Source organism: Pithys albifrons, chromosome 2, assembly GCF_047495875.1.
Source record: "Pithys albifrons albifrons isolate INPA30051 chromosome 2, PitAlb_v1, whole genome shotgun sequence".
NCBI lineage: Eukaryota > Metazoa > Chordata > Aves > Passeriformes > Thamnophilidae > Pithys > Pithys albifrons.
The window spans coordinates 112,941,568-112,962,293 of NC_092459.1; the positions used below are offsets into that span (position 1 = coordinate 112,941,568).

At 45.7% G+C, this 20,726-nt stretch overlaps 1 long non-coding RNA gene across 1 annotated transcript in view; it reads right to left on the reverse strand.

The window, feature by feature from the left end:
- Window positions 1-230: 230 nt before the first annotated feature.
- LOC139685373 (uncharacterized) overlaps window positions 231-20,726 on the reverse strand; it is a 39,674-nt gene continuing 19,178 nt past the window's right edge. The window contains exons 4-6 of the long non-coding RNA XR_011700098.1: window positions 8,008-8,223; window positions 6,294-6,386; window positions 231-576 (exon numbers count right to left, since the gene is read on the reverse strand). This is a non-coding gene — a long non-coding RNA (uncharacterized lncRNA). The remainder of the gene's footprint in view (window positions 577-6,293; window positions 6,387-8,007; window positions 8,224-20,726) is intronic.

Here is a 20,726-nt window from a genome sequence, read left to right on the forward strand (position 1 = left end):
CCTGCTGCTTCCCAGGCAATGGCTGTGTGTCTGGGACCATTAGAAAACAAAGCCACTAGAAAATACTAAAGGAGGGTCAAGGCTATGCCAATGACTGCTGACTGGAAATGGTTAAGAGAACCAGATACCCGTGGTATCACCAAGCCCCAAGTATGCAAAACACAACTAGAACAAAAATTAAATCTTGCTCTTAAGCAGAGAACATTATACTGCAAAACACTGTGATCACTGTAGTGCTGTTACTAGATCTTATCATTATTTTCATGTATTGCTTACCTTTCTTGAGTTTCCCAGCTTGAGCCTTTGGGAGAAAAAGTAATCTAGGACTTGATTCCAAGGTGTGAAGTGGATTCTCTGCTTGGCTTAAGCAGAGCCCAGCTGCAGCATGCCAGTTTAACCCAGTCCCCAGGAGCTGGGGTTGGCTGAAAACACTGGGATCATACACAGCATGGGTGGCTTCCACAGGAGCATGTACTGCTGGCCAGATTTCTAAATGCTTCCACTGTGCTTTTGGCTCTTAATTACTGGTGTTTTGAAAAAACCTGCTGGATAAAGTAGCTTAAAGATTCACCTGTTCTGGAAAAAAAAATATATATATGTATATATATAAATCACAATACAATTCAGATAATGGCAGTGTTCAGGAAAACTTTAATTAAAGGGCTCCAAGATGGAACAGCCCCATAAGGAGAGAAGGGATGTAGCAACACGGGCTGCACTGACACCGTGGGCTGCGTGCAATTTATCACAGCCTTTGATGTGGACATCCTGTTGCCACCTGCTATCCAGGTCTCTTCTCCCACTGCCAGCTCTGCCAGGATGCTGGGAATGGCCATGGGCACAGAGCAAGAGCTTGCCGTGTGCCTCATGAGTGTTCACCAGATTGACAGGAAGGAGGAATCTGCAGGGAGAGCATCGAACCAGCTCGGACACCAGGCCGGGCCACCTCGGTGGCTCTTTAAGGAACACCGTTGTACATGAGCTAACAACTCTGCTACACTTTCATACGTCATTAGGCTAATGCTCTGTTTAAATAGAGTCATTAATCATTTTGTTATTAAACCCTTTTGTGCCTGGCAACAAACTGATGGGAAACGAAAGCATTAGGAGGTTGTTTGAGGATTATAAAACAGCACTTGTAAGGCTCCCATTGCTTCAGTGGAAGGTGAAAAAGCACAGAGGAGCTAATTGATCGTGCCAAAACAAGCCTCCAAAAGTGCTGCGACTTAAATGGAAATAACCAATTGAGTTGCCTTTTATTTGTTCTGACATGCTTCAGACTTCCAAGCATACATTTGGGTTGCGTTTTCAGCTTTTTCTCCGTGTCTCCTGAAACTTGCATTTCTGCCAAAAAACCCACCAAAACTTCAAAAAACACTAAAGAAAAGGGAAAGCTGAGAGTCTCTATGAAACCTACAGTTCCAGCAGCTTGTACCTCAAGGAGGATGAACTGATACTAAACTTATTTCATGATAAAATGCTACATTTTCTCTGAACTTATTCAATACATATATATTTTTTTCAGCATTTGCTCTTGGAAATTTTTATTTTAGTAACCTGTTGCAGGGAGATTACAGTGCCCTACTTAATTCTGTACTGAAGTTTTGCACTTAAACCAGGAGTAAAACTCTCCTGCCTCACAATGGCACTGCTACATTTAACTTCCATATTATAGCCACGGGTTTTTCAGGGAAACCACACTTTATGCAGCACATCCTGTATGAAACACATTTTGACTTTTCCCAGGAAGCAGTTAAAAATCCCATTTATTAGCCCCGTCAACAGCAGCTGTCAAAATGCTATAGCCCTACTTGTTCTTGGTTTCCACAGCTGTAGCTCCTCGAGGAGAACAATGAGAGGTCAAAGGCAGTGGCAGCCCACTTTCCTGCCCCCAGGGCTAAGTCCTACCCCAACCCTCAACAGCTACAACACAGAGCAGGTGAAGACATCAGTTGTTCACTCTCTCTTTCAGCACAAGAAAGAGATGCCTTTGACTGGCATTAGTAAGAGCCACATTCAAAAAGGGGCCAGAAGAAATGGTTCTTCAGATAATGGTGAAAAGAACCACGCCCTGCCTGCCCAAGGATGCCAAGATGCAGGTGCTCACTTAGATTCAGAAGCAGCACTTGGATTAGGAAAGTGCTTGGAAAGCCTATGAGGGTTAATAGACAAGCAAAACACCTTAGGCCATGAATTTAGGGCTTGGGGGAAGAGAGCTCTGCTCCTGCCCACAGGCTTCAGAGCAGAAGGGTTTGGGTTGTAAGGGAACTTAATCTAACCCCAACCCCACTTCCAGTAGACCAGGTTGCTCAACACCCCATCCAGCCTGGCCCTGAACACTTCCAGGGATAGGGATGAACTGCAAGGTGGGAAGAGACTCCTACTTTCTTGTGCCAAGCAAGTTTTGAATATCCACCTTGTGTTACTGACGCTGACAGGTCCAAAAGCCAGTCACATCTGCTTCCTGTCTATCAAGGGCAGGAACTTCTTTTCTACTTACACAACAGCATGAATTATATATAGGAATGGGGTGGGCAAAAGGCTTTTGAAGCTTCATTGTCTCCCTCCAGCTCATTGCCCCAGCAGGAGATGAGCAACAGCAGACTCTTGTCTGCTTCCTATGCCCCCCCAAATGATTCTCTTTAGCCCTGAGCTCTGATTCCACTGCAGAGAGTGAGGCAGCAGCCACCTGGCAGTGTGCCTTGGGAGGGGTCTGGCTGGTCACCTTGCTGAGACACACTTGAGACAGTGGCCTTGCAGAGCAAACAGCCCTTCATTCCCCACAGAGAGCACAGCAGAGCAGACTGGAAGGCTCTGTGAAGCAGAGCAGACAATGTAAGTCTCCTGGCCATCTAATGTATGTGCTAAAGACAAAACAGCTCCCTAAACCTTGACATGTCATAAAATGCCAAAAGCAGAAAAAAGTAGAGACAACTATTGTAATCCATAACAATTTTATGTCTCAGAATCCTCTGGTATGAATTTTTCATGTTTTTCTTTAGTAAGCTCTAGCACACCAGAAAGTGCTGTAAAAGAGAAAGAGAGCATCAAGGGTGATTTCATGTTGGGGATGGGAATGAGTAAGAGCAGTCAAACCCCATGATCTGGAAAGTGAGGTTGTTTTCAGAGTTTTTGTTTTAATTTTATGATTGAAGCTAACAGCCTTAATTCTTCCTCCATCACTAATTAGCCAAGCAACCATGACTAAGTCAATTTAGTTGGAGACTAAATAATGAAAGAGAATAATCCCAAATTGATGTTTCCATTCATAACGTTACTTCAGGGCAGAATTAAGGTGACTTGGGTGCTTACTTTTGCATTTCTATGTCTTAACACCTTTGGGCTTCTCTTTAAAACATGACTTAAATTTAGGTTTGAGTTCAATTTCCTGAGTGTGCTTTCCTGGGGCTGGAGCACCCCTGTGGTGTGCTTTACCCATAAGCTCAACCCTAAATCTTTTTTGTTTTTTTTTTTTTCTGAAGCTGCGGCCAAATAGATGGTGTTAATAATCCACATTCAGGCTGCATGCTGTGTGCTGCTGCCACATCCTAAGAGAATCCCTTACTTTTAATGCAAATAAGTACAATAGCAAATGGATACATTTTCCATTTATTTGGGTTTTGAGAGGAACAATGAATTAGCAAAGAGCAGATACAGAAGCATTTACAGGATCACATGGGACACTGGCTGGTATAACCTGCAACAAAATCAGCACTTGCTTATATTCTCTGCAATATTAATCAGGTGCTGAGCTCTTTCCTCCACACCAAGCTCATTCCTGCCCCTTTCCCTCCTCCATGAAGTGGCACCAGGGTGAGCTGTGTCTGCTGCCAAAGCAGATGCCAATTTATGAAGTTGGTGTTTTTTCTTGTGGAATCCTAAGCTCAGATAGATTTATTTAAAAGCCTTTCTAGTACCATCATCCTCCCGACAGGGTGCCTTCCTGGAAGTTCAAGGTAAAACCTTGGCTGTTAAGGGACTGCTGGTACCAGGCAGAGTGAATCGTAGGGCAGGTGAGTGGTACTGCCAACAACTAATCCCCTCCCATCTGTGCCTGGGCACTGCATCCCTCACCACTCCTGCACTCTCATGCCTGGGCTTCTTCCCTGCTTTCCCAGACATGAAGCAACTCCGTGCTGAGCATACATAGTAACGGACCTGATTTTAAACCCACTGCATGTGTGACATGACAGAATCCATGATTCTGGAAGCACGAGCCAGGCTTCCAGCTCCACGGCAGCCTTGCCACCTCTGCCAGCTGTACCGCCCTAATTCAGTGCTGCTGAGGGTAAAACATCAGGCAAACACCACCACTCTTCTCTCAGCCATGTGTCCTCACTCCTCCCACACTGGCACTATTATTTTTGTTAACAATATGAAAGAGATAATGTTAGAGCAGGGCCTGGGGCTGGTCTGCAAAGGGCGTCACAATCAGTTATCTCTGTAATGCTGAGAGTCAAACATATGCTGTATGTGCTTTCTGTTAAAGCCAGATGAGAAAAAGTCTCCTTGGAGTAGGACTGCCAGCAACTACCTCTCTGGAAGAGCAGTGATCTCCTTAGCCAAGCTCCTCTCCATGGAAAAGCCTTTTTCCTCCCTACAGACCACCTTTGTGCTCATTGCCTGCTCCCAGTATGAACATCCCCAGGGAAACAAGTAGGGCACCTTTAGAAGCTTGTTTAGAGGACAGGAAGCTCCAGCAACCCAGCCCAACCATCAGGGCATCAAACAGAGCAGGAGAGACCACAGCAGAAACCTCAGAGGAACTCCCTTCCACCACCCCAAGCTCAAGCATTTAGGGTAGCAGGAGACTCTCCTCTTAGAGCTTCACCCTTTTTCACCGCATAACTGAGCACTTGTTAGACAAGAGAGGGCAAATATGCACAAGATACTGCAGCTTTGGGGCACTGGAAATAGCTCTAAGATGTAATAGTGCTGTGTAAAATGAAGGTGCTTTGCATGAGGCAAACCTGAGACCCAGAGCTTCTGAGAAGTGCTCAAACCAACAGATCTCATGTTATACAAGAGCTCTAACAGCAGTGGCACCACTCCTGGGCAAAATTGTGGAGATATTTTTGGGGCTCAGGCACAGGATAGACTCTTCTTTAGTACCTCAAGGTCAGCAGCCCATCAGTGCACATGCACAGAGATCTCTGATCCTCTCATATTACACCACTGCTTGCGAGCTTAATAGAACAGAATTAAAGCAAATACCTCAACATCACAAAGATGCTGCAGATCCAAAACCAGCTAAAGAAATTTTTTATACAAGGAACCCTCTACCATTGCTGCTTCATGCACTAAAACCTCAGAACCAGCATAAGTGCTTTAGCAATGCCAAGGACAAATTGATAGAAAGGCAGAACAAAAAGAATATCTTACAGTTCATATGATAAAAAATATCTGAAACAACGTCATGATACAAAAATGCATATTAAAGTATTTTATGAAATACTATGCCATCAAAAGAATTATAGAAAATAAGTGACAATGGAGTTCCCTACCTAATGAAGTCATTGCTGGAGATACCTTACAGCCCACAAGCCCAATCCTTAAGTTCATTTGGCTAAATGTGGAAGGGAAAATTGTCTGTTTTCAAGTATGAATAGTCTAAAATTAGCTTCATCCTCAGCCTTTGACACTGCCCACATGAGGCTTTTCAACAGCAAGTTTGAACATGGAGAGACACTCCTGGAAGTGTTCAAGGCCAGGCTGGATGGGGCTCTGAGCAACCTGGTCACATGAAAGGTGTCCCTGTCCTGTCCAAGGCAGGGGGAATGGAACCAGATGTTCTTTAAGGTCCCTTCCAAACCAAACTATTCTGTGATTTAAAAAGCCTGCAAATCACTCATTTTCAAACATAAAAATGCACAAGTAGCAGTTCAGCAATCAGGTAAATCAAAAGTTAAGAGGAAGAATACACAACACAAGGAACATTGCAGTGTTATGGGAAGAGCTGACCTCTTTGAGGACTTGGGGCTCAGATTCCATTGAAGCCCAGAGCCTTTGGTGCTCCAGGTGACACTCACTGATGCCATCAGGGAATTTCATATGGCAAACAACTGGGTTGAAGCACCTCTGTGCTCCACAAAATATAACTGGACATGATAATCCAATGAAACTACACCTTTCATCCACACAGCACTATTAGGAGCTTTTGCTGAAAAGCTGCTTGTCCAAGGAAGGGACTGGGACAGCTTATCCAGTATTTGTCAAAGCAGCAGTTCTGGTGAGGCCTGTGCAAATAAGGCATTCCAAGCTGATAATCCAATAAAGGGATGTGTGCCACATACCAGAGAGCCCCAGGCTTGTTGCTGTGCGCTGTCCTCACTATGCAGCAGGTCCAGGAGTAACGTGTGAGGGTTCCCAGGCTCTTGTCAGTGGTTCTGAAGAAGCAAAAAAAGCCCTCACTGAGTTGCTGTGCAACCCGTACTGCAACCTGTGAACTCTGGAGAACGTTGTTACTACAGTTAAAGTAGGAAAGTACTGAAAACACTTCTAGGAAACTCATGGAGACCTCCCAAACAACCCTGAGGTGAGTGGGAAAGCAGATCCGTATTTTATGATACCTGTGAAACAGAAATCAGGAATCATCTCTCCACTCACCCCACCATGATCAGGGTTTCCAACACATCCAGTGCTGCCCTGGGATCCCCCAGCAGCTCCAGCTGGTGACAGAAGATGCCCAAAGGAAAAGCTAAGAAATTACTAAATTATTCTATCCAACTAAATGGTTTAACAAGGGAGATGGTTTGGTAACAAAAAATGTTTCTACCCATAGCCCTGGGCTGGGAAGAGTTAAACACCCCAAGTCTGCATAACAGCACAGGATTTTTTAATTCTTTGCCCTTTTTTTTTTCCCCTTCCTTTGAATGGGTTTGTTTGTTTCCCTTGGAGGCTGCAGTCACACACAATAGGCAGATTTTTCAATTAAGCCATTTTTTTTCCACTTTTAGTCTTCAATGGAGCCCAGGTGCCAATTGTTTGCTGCTTTATTTCTGCCTTCCCTTTCCTGCCTTCAGCTTAACCCCTTTCTCTCCTTCCTGGTTCGGGGGTGTCATTGCTCAAATCCACTCCTAAGGCTGATGTCTGATAAACAATTACCCAACAGCTTAGTAATGGTCTGTATTAAGTATTAGTGGGAATAAACAAGGCAGTATGCAGACCTTTCAGAAAGTCAAATATTAACTAGTCATCTTCCCTTTGAAGCCCTCCTCATAGCATATTTATTCATGAAGTGAAAGCATTTGGGGTTTATTAAAAAAAACCAAACCACAAGTCACCAGGAGCCAGTTTAGGCAGCCTCTTCTGATTTATTTCTGAAAGACTAACAAAGACACTGTAATGTTTTTTGGGTTTTTTTGCTTTTAAATCCCTCCTCACCTCATCACTTACCGGGGAGGCAAGTTTTAGCACACAGCTGCCATCCTGTGCTCATAGAGAGCAACCTCTCCAACTGTCCCAGCTTCTGGAAAGCACAGAGAGAGGTTTTACACAGAGCAGGGATTAAGTTAGGCTCAGTCTGGGGCTTGGCTCAGTCACGGTGTCACTGCTCGAGGTATTAAACCCTCCCACAGATCAGATTGATCCTGGTTGTCATGTAGCCACTGTGCTGCTGTCAAACACGCTCTGCTGCGGCTTTCCCTGACATCCTGAGCAAGTGCTTGGGGTTCTGCCTCATGTATTAAACATCAAACAGGGCAGCAGATAAACCCCTCAGCTCTCCTCCCCGTGTTGCTCTGCATCGTTGTGAGCAGAGAAAGGGGAGAGATGGGCCAGGTTTAAAGCTGCAGTGTCAGAGTTGCATCGAAGTGAGAAGCACCTGATTTGCATCCCCTGCAGCTGTTCAGGCGTCACCCAGTGGGGAGTGAAGGCAAGGAAAGGGAGGAGAAAGGGCAGGTCATGAGAACGCAGCAGAACCACCAAGAATGGAGAATGCAAGGATAAATCTAGAACTATAGTCTTCAAGAGCTGAAAGAGCACATTTTTAAGAACAGCACATCCAACCTGGGATGAGGGACTTGTGCTCTTCCTAGACCCTCTTGGCACCAGAACCCATTAAATCCACCTGTGGAGAGGGGATGGATGGGATGCTCATTTCAGCCATGCAGAGGTTCTTCTCCAGCACCACCACCAGCCAAAGCTCTTCTTGTACCTCTCAGGACTGAGTCACATGTGGCAACCTGCTTCTTGTGTTGTTTGTCTTTTGTTTTGCTTTTTCCCCTAAAAGCAAAGAAAAAATTCAGTATCAGAATTTTAAAGAGAGCCCCAAATATATGGGGAATGTGAACAAATATCCAAAGAAAACAAGACTAAGGTACTAAGAGACACCATACTCCAGAGTGAAGTGATGTGGTGTGTTGGAAGAAATTTTGAGGTACAAAGCTGAAACTATTTAGGAGGGTTTATGCACACTTTTCCCAACCAAAGAAGATTTGGAAATGAAGATTTAGTGATTTATCATATCCCAGTTCACTCCTCCCCTCCAAAAGCAATAGGCAGAATCAGCAGAGCATGTCTCTGAACTGCTGTTCTCCAAAAGGCATCACCCACAAGCCCAGAACAGCTTCACCCTTGGCAAGCACAGTCCTCCTGGGGCCTTCTGAAGAGCTGGGATTTAGGAGAAGGCCTTGTAGGGGAACAGTTTCAAATATCAGAGGATTTAAAAATGAATCAGGTTGTGAAAGTTGATTGGAGCTGGGAGAAACTGAAGAGCAGGTGCCTCAGCAGAGGGTCTTTGGCCAGTGAAGCCAGATAACCCTCAGAATCCTCTAATGGAGGGTCTGGGAGTGAAGCCCAGCAGCAGATCCTGGCAACATCATCTCCTGCCCCAGAGAGCCCAGGATCCCATGCCTTGCAGGCAGGATCTGACTGGTACCACAGCACCTGCCTTGGGCCAAACCTACTCTTTATTTTTCATGAACCACACAGGAACATGGTGTATTATTTATGATCACTGCTCTCTAGCTGGACTTGGGTGAAATCAGCACTGGATCCCAAAATGGAAGGGGGGATCATGTATAGACAGTTCCATCGTCAAGGCACAGCTCCAATATCAGGCTAAAAACCTGGCATCCATATGGACTTGGCAGGGATTATTAAATCAAGTGAAAGAACATTTCAGGATTTTCTTCAGTTGATCATTTTGGAACTTACTTGGAACAAATTTCCTCCCCAAGAGAGATTTCAATTCTACCCATGCACACAGAGGAGAAGAAATTAATACAGTGTTAAGACAGCTCAGCACTGGGAGCAGCATGCACAGGCTGAGCAGAAAGTTATGTGAGACTCAGAACTAGGTATTTGCAATTTTTCAAGGGCAAAGTGTGAAGTTTTCAATGACAACAGCAATCTCCCCCCTTGCAGGTTGGCCCTGCAGACACTTGTCCCCCTGTGCCCTCAAGGAACACACTCACACTGGGTTCTCCCTGGGAGCTCCAAGTGACAGTAATTGTTTCTCCTTGAGGGAACACTACAAAGATTGAACAATAAAGTAAAAAACAAACAACAACAAAACCCAAACTGTGAGTCTAGAAGCCTAAGAAAAGGTATATGCAGGTGAGACTTGCCCTCCAGCTCTGCTTTCCATGCAGGTTTTAGGCTGCCTTTGCCTTCAGGATCCTGCCTGACTCCAGCTGTAGTGATTCATTACAGGGTGTCACAGCTGAGCTTCTGTTGCATTGGTGAGGTTTATTTACCCACCATAACCAAACTGTGCAATCCATGGACTTTGGAGCCATCAGTAAAATGGTTCATAAAATATTAAGGGCCATTTTTCCCAATGACATTGATGGGAGAGCTGTGGGAATTGAACTGAGACTGGAGTATAACAAACCCAGGGTAAGTTGACATCATTGTTTCCAGGCAAAAAGGGGGTGCATAATATCTTTGAATCTTCAGTGTCCAGTGTATTTTGGAAATAGGCTGACATATGTAGCCTTTCTGAAGCCTCTGATTCCAAATCCATGTGTGGATGTAATTTAATGCACAGTGCTTTATGCAATTATACCTACAGATGCCTAAGTGAGAATTTAAATTAGCATTAACTTGATAGCTTTTGTTGAGGGCAGACAAATGCAAACAGGCAGATTTCCCCGTAAAGCTCTGCCGGTCTCCAGCAGTTCCCAAGGCACTGCTCCAAATGTAAACCCTGGGGGATCTTTGAAGCCATGAGGGCCTGCCCAGAAAGAGCCCCCCTCCGCCCCCCCCCCCCCCCCCCAGAAAGAGGATTCAGAAATGAGACCCCATCTCTGCAATGCAAACTGCCACCATTCGGGCAACAGGAGTGATGCTCAAACGTAAAGAACTCCACAGGTTCACATAAGGATAATTCTTACCCAGAAATTCTTACAAATCCATATATACCAGTCTGAGGACCTGGACATTAGATGTAAGAAAACCATTATGGACAGAAATCTGCATGAAGATTGATCCATTGCCTCCAGCAAATGCTGTTTTCCTTCAGAGAGCTGTGAAACTCTGCAGTCATTTCAGTTGGTCTGTGCACAGGTTGGGTCTCAGGCACATTGAAATTACTGCAGGTGGTTTTTTCCTGCAATACCTGCACTCAGAAAACAGCCCAACCCCTCTTTTCCTACCCAGAAGCCCTAAGTAAGACAAATCATCAAGTAACACAGCTGAGAGCCAGTGTCTCACAGTTCTGCACTGAACCACATCTTAGAACTTGCCCTCAGTGTTTCTTGCATGGCCAGCAGCCCAAACCCAAGAGGACTAAAGGACTTGATAGGATGTCTCTTTTAAACATTGAGCTGTGCAGACACAACTTGTTGTAACTTCAAAGCTGTCTATGCCCCAAAAGGAACCTTTACTCTGACCTCAGTAAACCACTGAACTTGTCAGTTGTGGGTTCCATCCCATTCACTGAAGAGCTGGACTTGATGATCCTTGTGGGTTCCTTCCAACTCTGAATATTCTGTGAAATAAGAATCAAGATAAGCAAAGGATATTTCTGATTCCTCCAAACCAGGTAAGTACTGGTTTTGTCTGACTGTGGTGACTGCAGAAGACTGAAGTGGCAGAGGTTTGCTCCCTGTCACTAATGAGTGCTAGAAGGGCTGGTTTCCTGATGAGCCAGAAGTGTTGGCAGCAAACACACAGCATAAAAATGGTTCACAAGCAGCCTGATACCCTAATTGCATGAAAAGCCAAAGCAACAGGACACAAACAGCTGTAACAGGGAAATTATCAGCTGGGGAGAACATCATTTGGTTGCTGCAGAAGCAGCAGCAGCAGCTTTGGAGCCTTCCCTCCTGGAAGCAGGTGCAGGTCAAGCAAACAGATATTCAAGGGCACTGCATCTCTGGGGCATTTCCCTGCTGGGCAGAAGGCAAACTGACACCAAAGGCTTGCATGCCACCTGTTCAACAGCAGATTTCATTGTCCCACTTTGCTGTAAGGAAACATCTTCTCATGAGCTGACTCAGGCAGCAGCTGCACATGTTCTCACCTTGAAAATCTACTGTTTGGGAGCAGTTTCTCCTTTCAGTACCCCTCAGAATTGGCACTGGAAGGCTGATGGGTTTTTAAAACACCTGGACCCCTCATCTGTCTGAGGAACAGCACATTGTAATGAGCACACACCACTGCTCCCGTAAGCCAGAGGCTGCATTTCCTTCTTGGCACAGACCAGGTAAAAAGGCACAATTGCTTTGTATGAAAAACAGGTTGTGAGGGACTTTTAAAGGAGTAAAATTAACACACAATCCTTACTGCTGTATCCAGAGGGGGAACAGAATGCATCCCCTCCTTTCCCAGGATCTCCTGTGGATCCTCTGTAACTGTAGGGCACTCTGCAGTTTGGGTTGGAGCTCCTGGACTCCTGTGGAGAGGCTGAAGCAGCAATAGTGCAGCTACATGTCCTTCAGCAGGACTCATCTCAAGGCAGGAAAGCTCACATCCCCAAATTCAAAACAGTAAATTTTCAAGCTCACTAAAATGTTTCAAGTTTCTTCATTTCCCCCCTGTAAAGGAATAACATGACCTTGGAGTGCTGCTTTGTAGTTGGGTTTTCCTTTTTTTTTTTGTGGGTTGAACAACAAAGGAACAGCTGTTGAGATTTTTTTTTGTTGTCTTTCATGGCAGGAATGTGTGTACTGAATATTTAGGGCATATTATCTGAAACTAAAAACACTGTTCCTAAAGCAGCTCCTGAGCAGACACGATACCTCACACACACTGTGGTGTGCCCAGGAGTGTGGGATGGTGCTGTCTGGGCACCAGGGAGGCAGATGCTTGTTGCAGGAAGGTGCTGCAGCATCAGCTGGGTGGGAAAGCCTCGCTCAGGAGCACAGTAGAGACTCCATTTCCTTAGCCCTGACACTGGGGGACAGCACACGCCACAGCTCACTTCAGTGTTCCACCAGCTCAGACGAGTTTTCCAAAATATTTCATTCCTTTCCTCACCTTCCCAGATAGAAAACATTAACAGCAAAATGGACTTGTACCTGCTGCCCCTGATCCTGACTCAAACTAATGTTCTCAATTTGTTCTGCCCTTCAGCCCTTCCCACCCTCTCGGAGGTGACTGCCTTAAAGGCATATTCCTGTAGCAGGAGAAAGGGAGGACCCTAAGGCAGAGAAAGCCTCACACTACTGTACTTCAGCTAAGACAAATCAAAACTCTCCTCCAAGTCCAGGAGGGTTCATAACCAAGGTTTCAACACTCTGTGGTTTATTCCTAGCTAGGAGGAGGTGCATGCCCACAAAACAACTCCTGGAAGCTCCTGCTGGTTTATAAAGCAGACAACCATGTTATGCTACATCCGTGGGCAACAGCTCTCCCATGTGCCAAGCCACCAAGCTCAGCTAAACCTTTGCTACCCAAATAGGAGGTTCCCTGGCCTCAGCTCCACATCCCAGACCTCTTCAGCTCCCAATACAACTCACTCTCAGGAGCTGGACAAGAAACTTGGCCTGAAAGGCTCTTGACACCAGAGCATTGCTATTTGCTCATGTTCCTGCTGTTCTCCAGCAGCAATCAAAAGCAGCCACCACCCAACAAGCTGTAGTTGCAGCTACAAAATATGTGAACTCCACTGGAGGAAAGAAGCCAGCCAGAACTTGTACAGAATGGACATCTATACACTGATTTCCTATATAGCTTATGAATCAGGACTGCAGAAAAACATGCTCAGGAGCAATGATTTAGATTTTTTTAAATCTAAATTTGTATTTTTAAAAATATATAAAAAAAGATTTCAAATAGCAACAGCACACAATATGCACTTTGGACAACCACAGCTCTTGGGGTTCTTATCTGGAGTTGCACAAAGCAAAGAGAAGTTGAGGATGACTAGAAAACAGCAATCAAGTCCAGGTAGTTTTCCTGCACTGAGCAGCTGCTTATCAAAGCTGGAAGAAACTCACTTTGAAACTTAGGTCTCAAGGAATTCAAGACAAATTGCTCTTCATTTCCCAAAAGTTTTCATGGCTATTTGAAAAATTAAAGCTTAAGTCACTTGGGAAAATTAGATTTCCATTTTGTTTATCTCATAAATATCTGCAGCAGTTGGGGAGGATTTACACTCCAGACAATAAAGGCTTGAATAAAACCTCCTGCTATTCCCACTGTGCCAGACCAGGCCATAAAGGAGCACAGGCCAGGATGGGGACCCAGTGAGGGCTACAAGAGCAAAATGCTCTGCTTTGAGCTGCATTTTCCCATTTTCTGTGTTCCCATGTTTAGCTCCACCAGCTGTGCTGCATGCAAGCTGTGGGTGGGCTTGAAGGAAGGTGAAAAAAAAAGAATTGCTGATGGTCTCCCTGAGGCAGCACTGAGTGCTGCTCCTCTGCCACTTCACACTGCACAGTTACAGCCCAAAGGACTCACCCTGCAGTTATAAAAAGCAAGAGTCCAGAACCCTGACAACTCACTGGGTTGTCTTTGTTCCAAGCATGAGAATGGATTGAGAGCAGCCTTGAGGAGGAGCACTTAGGAGGGATGAGAAGCCCAACATTACCCAGAAACATGTGCTGGAAGTCCAGAAACCATCCCCATCCTGGGCTGCATCCAAAGCACCATGGATTGAGGAAGGGGATTCTTCCCTCTACTCTCATGAGACCCCACCTGCAGTGCTGCCTCCAGCACAGGAAGAATGTGGAATGTTGGAGCAAGTCTAGAAGAGACCACAAAGATGTCCTGCAGAGACATGCTGAGAGAGCTGGAGTCATTCAGCCTGGATAAGAGAAAGATCCAGGGAGACTTTATAGCACCTTCCAATACCTAAAGGGGCGACAAGAGAGCTGGAGAGGGACTTTTTACAAGGAGAAGGGGAATGGCTTCAAACTGTCAGGGGGCAGGTTTAGATGAGATATTCAAAAGAAATTCTTCACCCTGAGGGTGGTGAGGCTCTGGCACAGGTTGCCCAGAGAAGCTGTGGCTGCCCCATCCCTGGAAGTGTCCCAGGCCAGGCTGGATGGGGCTCTGAGCAGCCTGGGATAGTGGGAGGTGTCCCTGCCCACAACAGGGGAGTTGGAGCTTTATGATCTTTCAGGTCTCTTCCAACCAAAGCCTTCTATGATACCCTCAATTTCTATTTGACGGACACCACTAATAATAACCAGAGAGTGGCAGTCTGGAATTTTGAGGCATCAGATGAGGTTAACCCAGACTGAAGCCTGCAGGGCTTTGCTCTTCCCTTGCACAGGCCAAGGGCTGCAGCTGAGCACAGCACAGAGTTCAGCAGGGTGGTCCTTGCTCCTCTCCCAGCCTGTGTGTTTGCCCTATGAATACAATGCACAGCACCACCTTACAGAAGACATTTTTACCTCTTTCCTTTCACCAAGGTGGAAAGCCAAGGGTGTTTTGCTAGGTGAGGGAAGGAGTGTTTCACTGCTGGTTTGAGAAGCCCTCAAGCCTCACATGACCTCCTGTGCACTGCCATGAGTTATCCAACCTGTCACCAGAGCTGGGGGCTGCAGCACAGCCCTGCCTCAGCCCCCAGGGAGGGGAGGCCTCACTTCTGAGCATGTGGCACAGAAAAGCTCCAAGATCCTTTGGGGAAGGAAGAAAAAAAGGAAAAAGCCATAGATGTGCAAAACAGACACTACCTGTGAGCAGCCTCAGAGCTCCCACTCCCCCTTCTCCTTCAGAAAAGCTCTCCTCAAAAGGTGAAAACATCTTCCTATATTTATCTCACTTGCTGAGCAGAAAGATATGCCCCTGACCCAGCCTTATTTACCTAGAACATGCTATTGAGGGAGGGTTTTATCCAAACACAGTGCTGAAAATAGGATGGATGATTAAAATGCTGACATAGCACCCCATTTGTGTCGCTAAAGGTTGAGTGTAATATTCGTTCTCCCCTTTCTGCCTTTTGCAGAGCATTTGCTCTTTCTCCTCTGGCCTCAGCTTTTTAAATAAAGCTTTTTATTGATTCTACACCTTGTGTTCACTCCAGATGGGCCTCACTAAGGCAGAGATATTGGTCAGCAGTGCTTTTTCCCTGCTATTTTTTTTCCCAGTTTTGACACATATCCTGTAAGTACAGGGTGGAAACCCAAGACTTGCTGCCTTACAGAGTGCCAGTACCTCTGGTCTGATCCAAACAAACACAGACACCAAGAAATAGGTCCTGGCAGTCTCCTGCTCAGTGCAGCATTACACATCTGGAGATGAAAAACCAAGCCACACTCTAAGACTTACTGGGCCTACACTTCTGTACCTTATGCTGGAAAAAGCCATGAGTGCAATCCCTACCCATCCTCACCCTGTTGCCATACAAGGGTAGGTTTTGTTTCTCCCCAGAGTGTCTGGGGAAGGACAATCAAGACCTGGCCAGAGTGGTAGAACTAGTGAACAGCTGAAGAAGGGCTGTATCTCCAGCAGGAATTGGAGGCTCCAGGTGTGCTGGGCTGAACTGATGTTTTAATGCAAATATTGATCATAACCCACCCAAACAATTGCGTAACTGAATGGTGGAGGCCAGCTTTGGTATGGCTTTGTCTTCTCACAGGCTGGTGCCCTGGAAACACAACTGCCTCACTAAGCTTCACTTCCATACTTGATGAGCCTTTTGTGTGCCAGCCAGGATACTCCTTGTGGTTCAGAGCACACAAAACAGGCGAGTTTGCAACTTCATCATCCCTTTCCATCCAATATGGGGTTTTGTAGATGTGGTCAGGAAATTCCCTTTCCTTTGGCATTCATGGAGGAACATGCTCATCCAAGAGTCTGAGCTCTTCTCCCTCCATGTCCTTTAAATGCCCCAGCAAGGGACAAGGTCTCTGTGCCAGTAAAACCAGCAACAAACAAAACCTCCCAGGACACTGACACAAGCCCCAAGATGGGCCACAGCCACCGGGCTGGCAAATTGCTCCTGCCTCTGCATTAAAAGAATGCTTTTAAGTTTCCCATTAGAACATCATAAAAGCTTCACTTTATCATCTGAGTCATTAAAATACACGAAGCACAGAAATTAACTGACAAACATCCAAGTAAAACCTCTCAGCCAGTAACCAGGTTCAGGAGGCAGCAGTTTCTTGTGCAGCCTGCACAGCCCAGTGCCTCCAACTGGCACTGCTGTCAGGGAAGGTCACCTTTGCAGCCCTGAGATGACACCTCAGCGAGAGCTGGATTTGTTGAAAGGTGAAAAGCAATGTCACAGCCCAGTGCAATGAGGGCATAAAGTTCTCCTCTTCCTTCAGCAGGAAGGGCCCCACAATTGTATGGCAGAGAATACCCTCAAGATGTGCTGACTGCTTTGACCATCTGTGTGAAACTCTCCCAAGCATCAAATGAAGTGTTGGGTTTTGTTTCTCTTTAATTGCAATTTAAAATGCAATTTAAATCAACTTTCCTCCAGTGTTTCACTGCTTTCAGTCATGGCACTGCCCAAGCAGTTATAGCACTGCAGATATTTGCTGGGTTTAACTACTATTTACATAATTATTTAATTGCTCTTTAGAAATAAAACCTTGCTGGAGGTGCTGATAATGTCTAAAATTAAGTCTTTATAGGAGCAGTTCAGCATCTTTCAAAAAAAATCAAGAGTTTCTGGACTCAGATTTGTGCCAATAATGGAGACATTTCTGTCTGTTAGCTACATGCTTTCCTCTTCCTTTCTAGTCAAACCTGGGAAAGGATTTTTTCCCATCCTCACAGCAGCAGCTTAATCTTCAAGTGGGGAAAATAAGCATCTCTAAGCAGTGGCCACAGAGATTCACTGCACACACCGGCCTCTCATTGTGCATTTCAGTCCAGTATCCCTTGTCCTGGGCAGTCCTAACTGGAAAATAGTTGTGTTCTGCAAAAAGCACCTTGAATTAGCACACCGTGAAAGTCAGGATTAGGAGGCAGTCATTAACAATAGCTGCGTGGCCTGAAAGCCTCTCATTTAATGGAGTGGTAAGAGATTATTTACACTGTGACATTAAGAATCCTGATATCCAGAGGTCTCATCTGCTCATGATGTGCCCTTTAATTCCTGTAACCTTGCTGAAACCTTATGTCAAACCTGCATGGACTCTGCTTGCACCAAAAATGACTCACTTCTCGCTGCTGGAAGGTGATTTTTCCTGGCTGGATTTAAATATCTGGGTAACAGGGTGCAATAGAAAGGTGTTCAAGATTCTCACATCATTGAAAGGATTGGCACTCTAAAAAAGCAGATTAATCTTTGTGAGACCCAAACCCAGCCCCTTTACTCCTAGCACACCTAAACGACTTCCTTTAACACACATAAAACTGAAGGGACTAATTTATAGAGCTAAAAACCTGCTAAAAGCAACAGCCACGTGGTACAGCTCAGACACAGACCTGCAGATCATCTGCACAAAACCTTGGACCTCGTGCTTAATTAGGCATTGAGAACATCAAGCCTTGTACAGGACACGCTCGGATGCCTTTGATAAATTCTGCAGCGGTTTTTGTGGCCAGGATTGCCCAGGCAGGACCGTGCCAGAGCATCCCCACCCTCCCTCCCTATCCACCCACCAGGACACGGAGCACTGACTCACTTGACCCTACATCGAGCAATTTTATTTCTTAAATGCATTAGTAATTTCATTAACTTAGATGCTTTGGAGATTTTTTTTTCAACCCAGCCTACAGCCAAGAAAGGCTTATGGAGAAGATAATCACCATTAGCACAGGAAGGCAAATAGGCCCAAGAGGACCATTCTGATCCTCTTGTCTGATCTCTTGCCATCTCCCAGTGAGGCCTGAACAGTCTGCAGTAAATAAAGGCTAATCTCAAACTCCTAAGACCATCTGACCCTAAAATGACAGGTCTCTGCCAAGAGGTCACCTCCTTAGTGGTATGGATGTCCCAGGAATGGGAGTCAATGCCAGACAAGCAGGCTCTAGACATTATTTTTTAAAATATAAGTAGGCTTGAAAGGCCAATATTCAGTGTGCACCAAGTTCATAGATTCAGTTTTTTAAATTATATTGAGAAGTTAATCCCAGCTACCACTGAATGGCTACAAGAAGGCAGGAACAACAGGGAGCAAGGCCAGGCTGCTTATGGGGCTGCAGCAGCTGCAGCCCAGAGCAGAGACGCAGCTCTTGGGTACACTCAGGTAACCAACTTTCTGTCCCAGCCACTCCAGCATTTCTCTCTGTACTAATTTTCCAGACTAAGTCAGTGCATGAAGACCAGTATCTACTTTGCTTTCCTCCTTCATCCCTCTACTTTTGCCCCTACACTTCACCTCTAACCTCAAAGTTGCCTTTGTTATCAGTCTTGTCCCCTTTATTTCTTCAAGATCCAGGCTGGAATTTTTTAAAAATTGTTTTCTTTAAATTATTTTTATTTTGCCATGCAATGCACCGCTCAACCCAACCCTTCTGTGTTGGTGGCATTGCTTCCCCTTGCAGGGAGCCACCAGGGAAGCTCTGAAACCACCAGAGAGATCCCCTGCTCTATTCCCAGTGTACTCCAAAGTACCTTAAAGCTGTACTAACAAGCTGTTATCATTTTTAATTTTGGTTAAAATCACAGAAAGGTTTGCATTGGAAGGGACCTTAGAGATCATCTTCCAACCCCCTGCATGGGGCACCTTTCACTAGAACACATTGCTCCAAGTTCAGTCCAGCCAGGTCTTGGACACTTGTAGGGATGGGGCAGCCAAAACTCTGGGCAACCTGTGCCAGGGCCTCACCACCCTCACAGCAAAGAATTTATTTCCCATACCTAATCTAACCTGCCCTCTCTGTCAGTTTAAAGACATTCTTCCTTGTCCTACCACTATATGCCCATGTAAAAAGTCCCTCTTCAATTCTCTTGTAACCCATTTAGGTACTGGGAGGTGCTACAAGATCTTCCTGGATCCTTCTTTCCTCCAGTCTAAACAGACCCAGATCCCATCCTGCCTTCACAAGGGAGGTGCTCCAGCCCTTTGAGCATCTTCATGACCCTCCTCTGGACTCGCAGCAGCAGGTCAATGCCCTCCTTACAGAGAAGGCCCCAGAGCTGGATGCAGCACTCCAGGTGTGGTCTCAGAGTGGAGGAGACAGGGAGAATCCCTTTCCTCGACCTGCTGCCCACACTGCTCTGGATTCAGCAGATCTCTCTGTGCTGCCATCTGAAATAAATACAGAAAACCCCTACTCCTCTTCAATGAGTTATTTCCTAAATCATATCAGATGGCCAACCCCACACTTGGATTGCTCCAGCCCTGACCCCAGAGCGTGCTTGTGGTAGGAATTGCAATAACTCAATGATTCTTTGTGCTGGCTCAGCTCAGCTCTTCTCCTGAGCACAGAGTTCAGCACTATGAAATCTGCATCCCAATAAAACAGCCCTGTGATAGAAGGGAGGCCCATTTGCTCTTGGCTGGAACCACCGTGTTCATTAATCCCAGTGCCTCAGGATGGACTCAGTCTGGCTCACCTCAGAGGAAAGGTCACTGCTTTGGCAGCTTTGCTCCTTAGCATCCTCTCATTAAATTTCCATCTAGGTGCCACAGGCTTTGCTTGTTAAGAAGCAGGGATTTTTAGGATTAGCTTTATGTTTGCCAGAGCAAACAGCTGGACTGAGAGGCACAGGGCTCAGGGACTGGGACAGATGCATCCCCAGAACATGGTGCTGTCAAACACTTCAATCAGTTAAATATCTGGGAGCTGACACAAGATGATTTTTTTGTTTTAGGTCTGGTGAGTGCTGGCTGTTATTTTAGAATTGCATGAAGGAAGATGTGGCACTCAAATATTTGATCTGGGTAAAGCAAATCTGACTCATCAGGTACCATCTTGGGGACTCCAGATCTGCTTCCCCATGAACCCTGAGCTAGAAATCCAGCTACAATGAGATAGGTAAAGGAGAAGAGTCTGAAAAGACACCAGAAAGAAAGATGGCGAAGATACCCTCTTGTTATGAGCTACAGCACACCCAAGATATCCCAACAGCTGATTTCTGGAAAGCAGCTGGCCAAGGAGCAACATTAGTGGGTTGGCAGCCTCATTTCTGGATGATTCCCACCAGATGTCAGCTCATCTCCCTGACCCAGCAAAGGCCATTTATAGACTCTTGTTACACTCCTCTGGGAGCTGGAGATGGCACTGCCAGCTTTGTGCCATACCAAGAGTGCCCAGTGCCACTGTTGGCACGACTGGGCTCTACAATCAGTTAAGCCCTGCAAAGCCCATCCATTCCTTGCAAGCTCAAGCTGCAAGAGCAATTCTGAGGCTTTATGCTAAAAATACAGCCCTCCTGCCAACATTTCCATCCATACCACAAGCACCAGAGATCCCAAGGCAATAAAGAT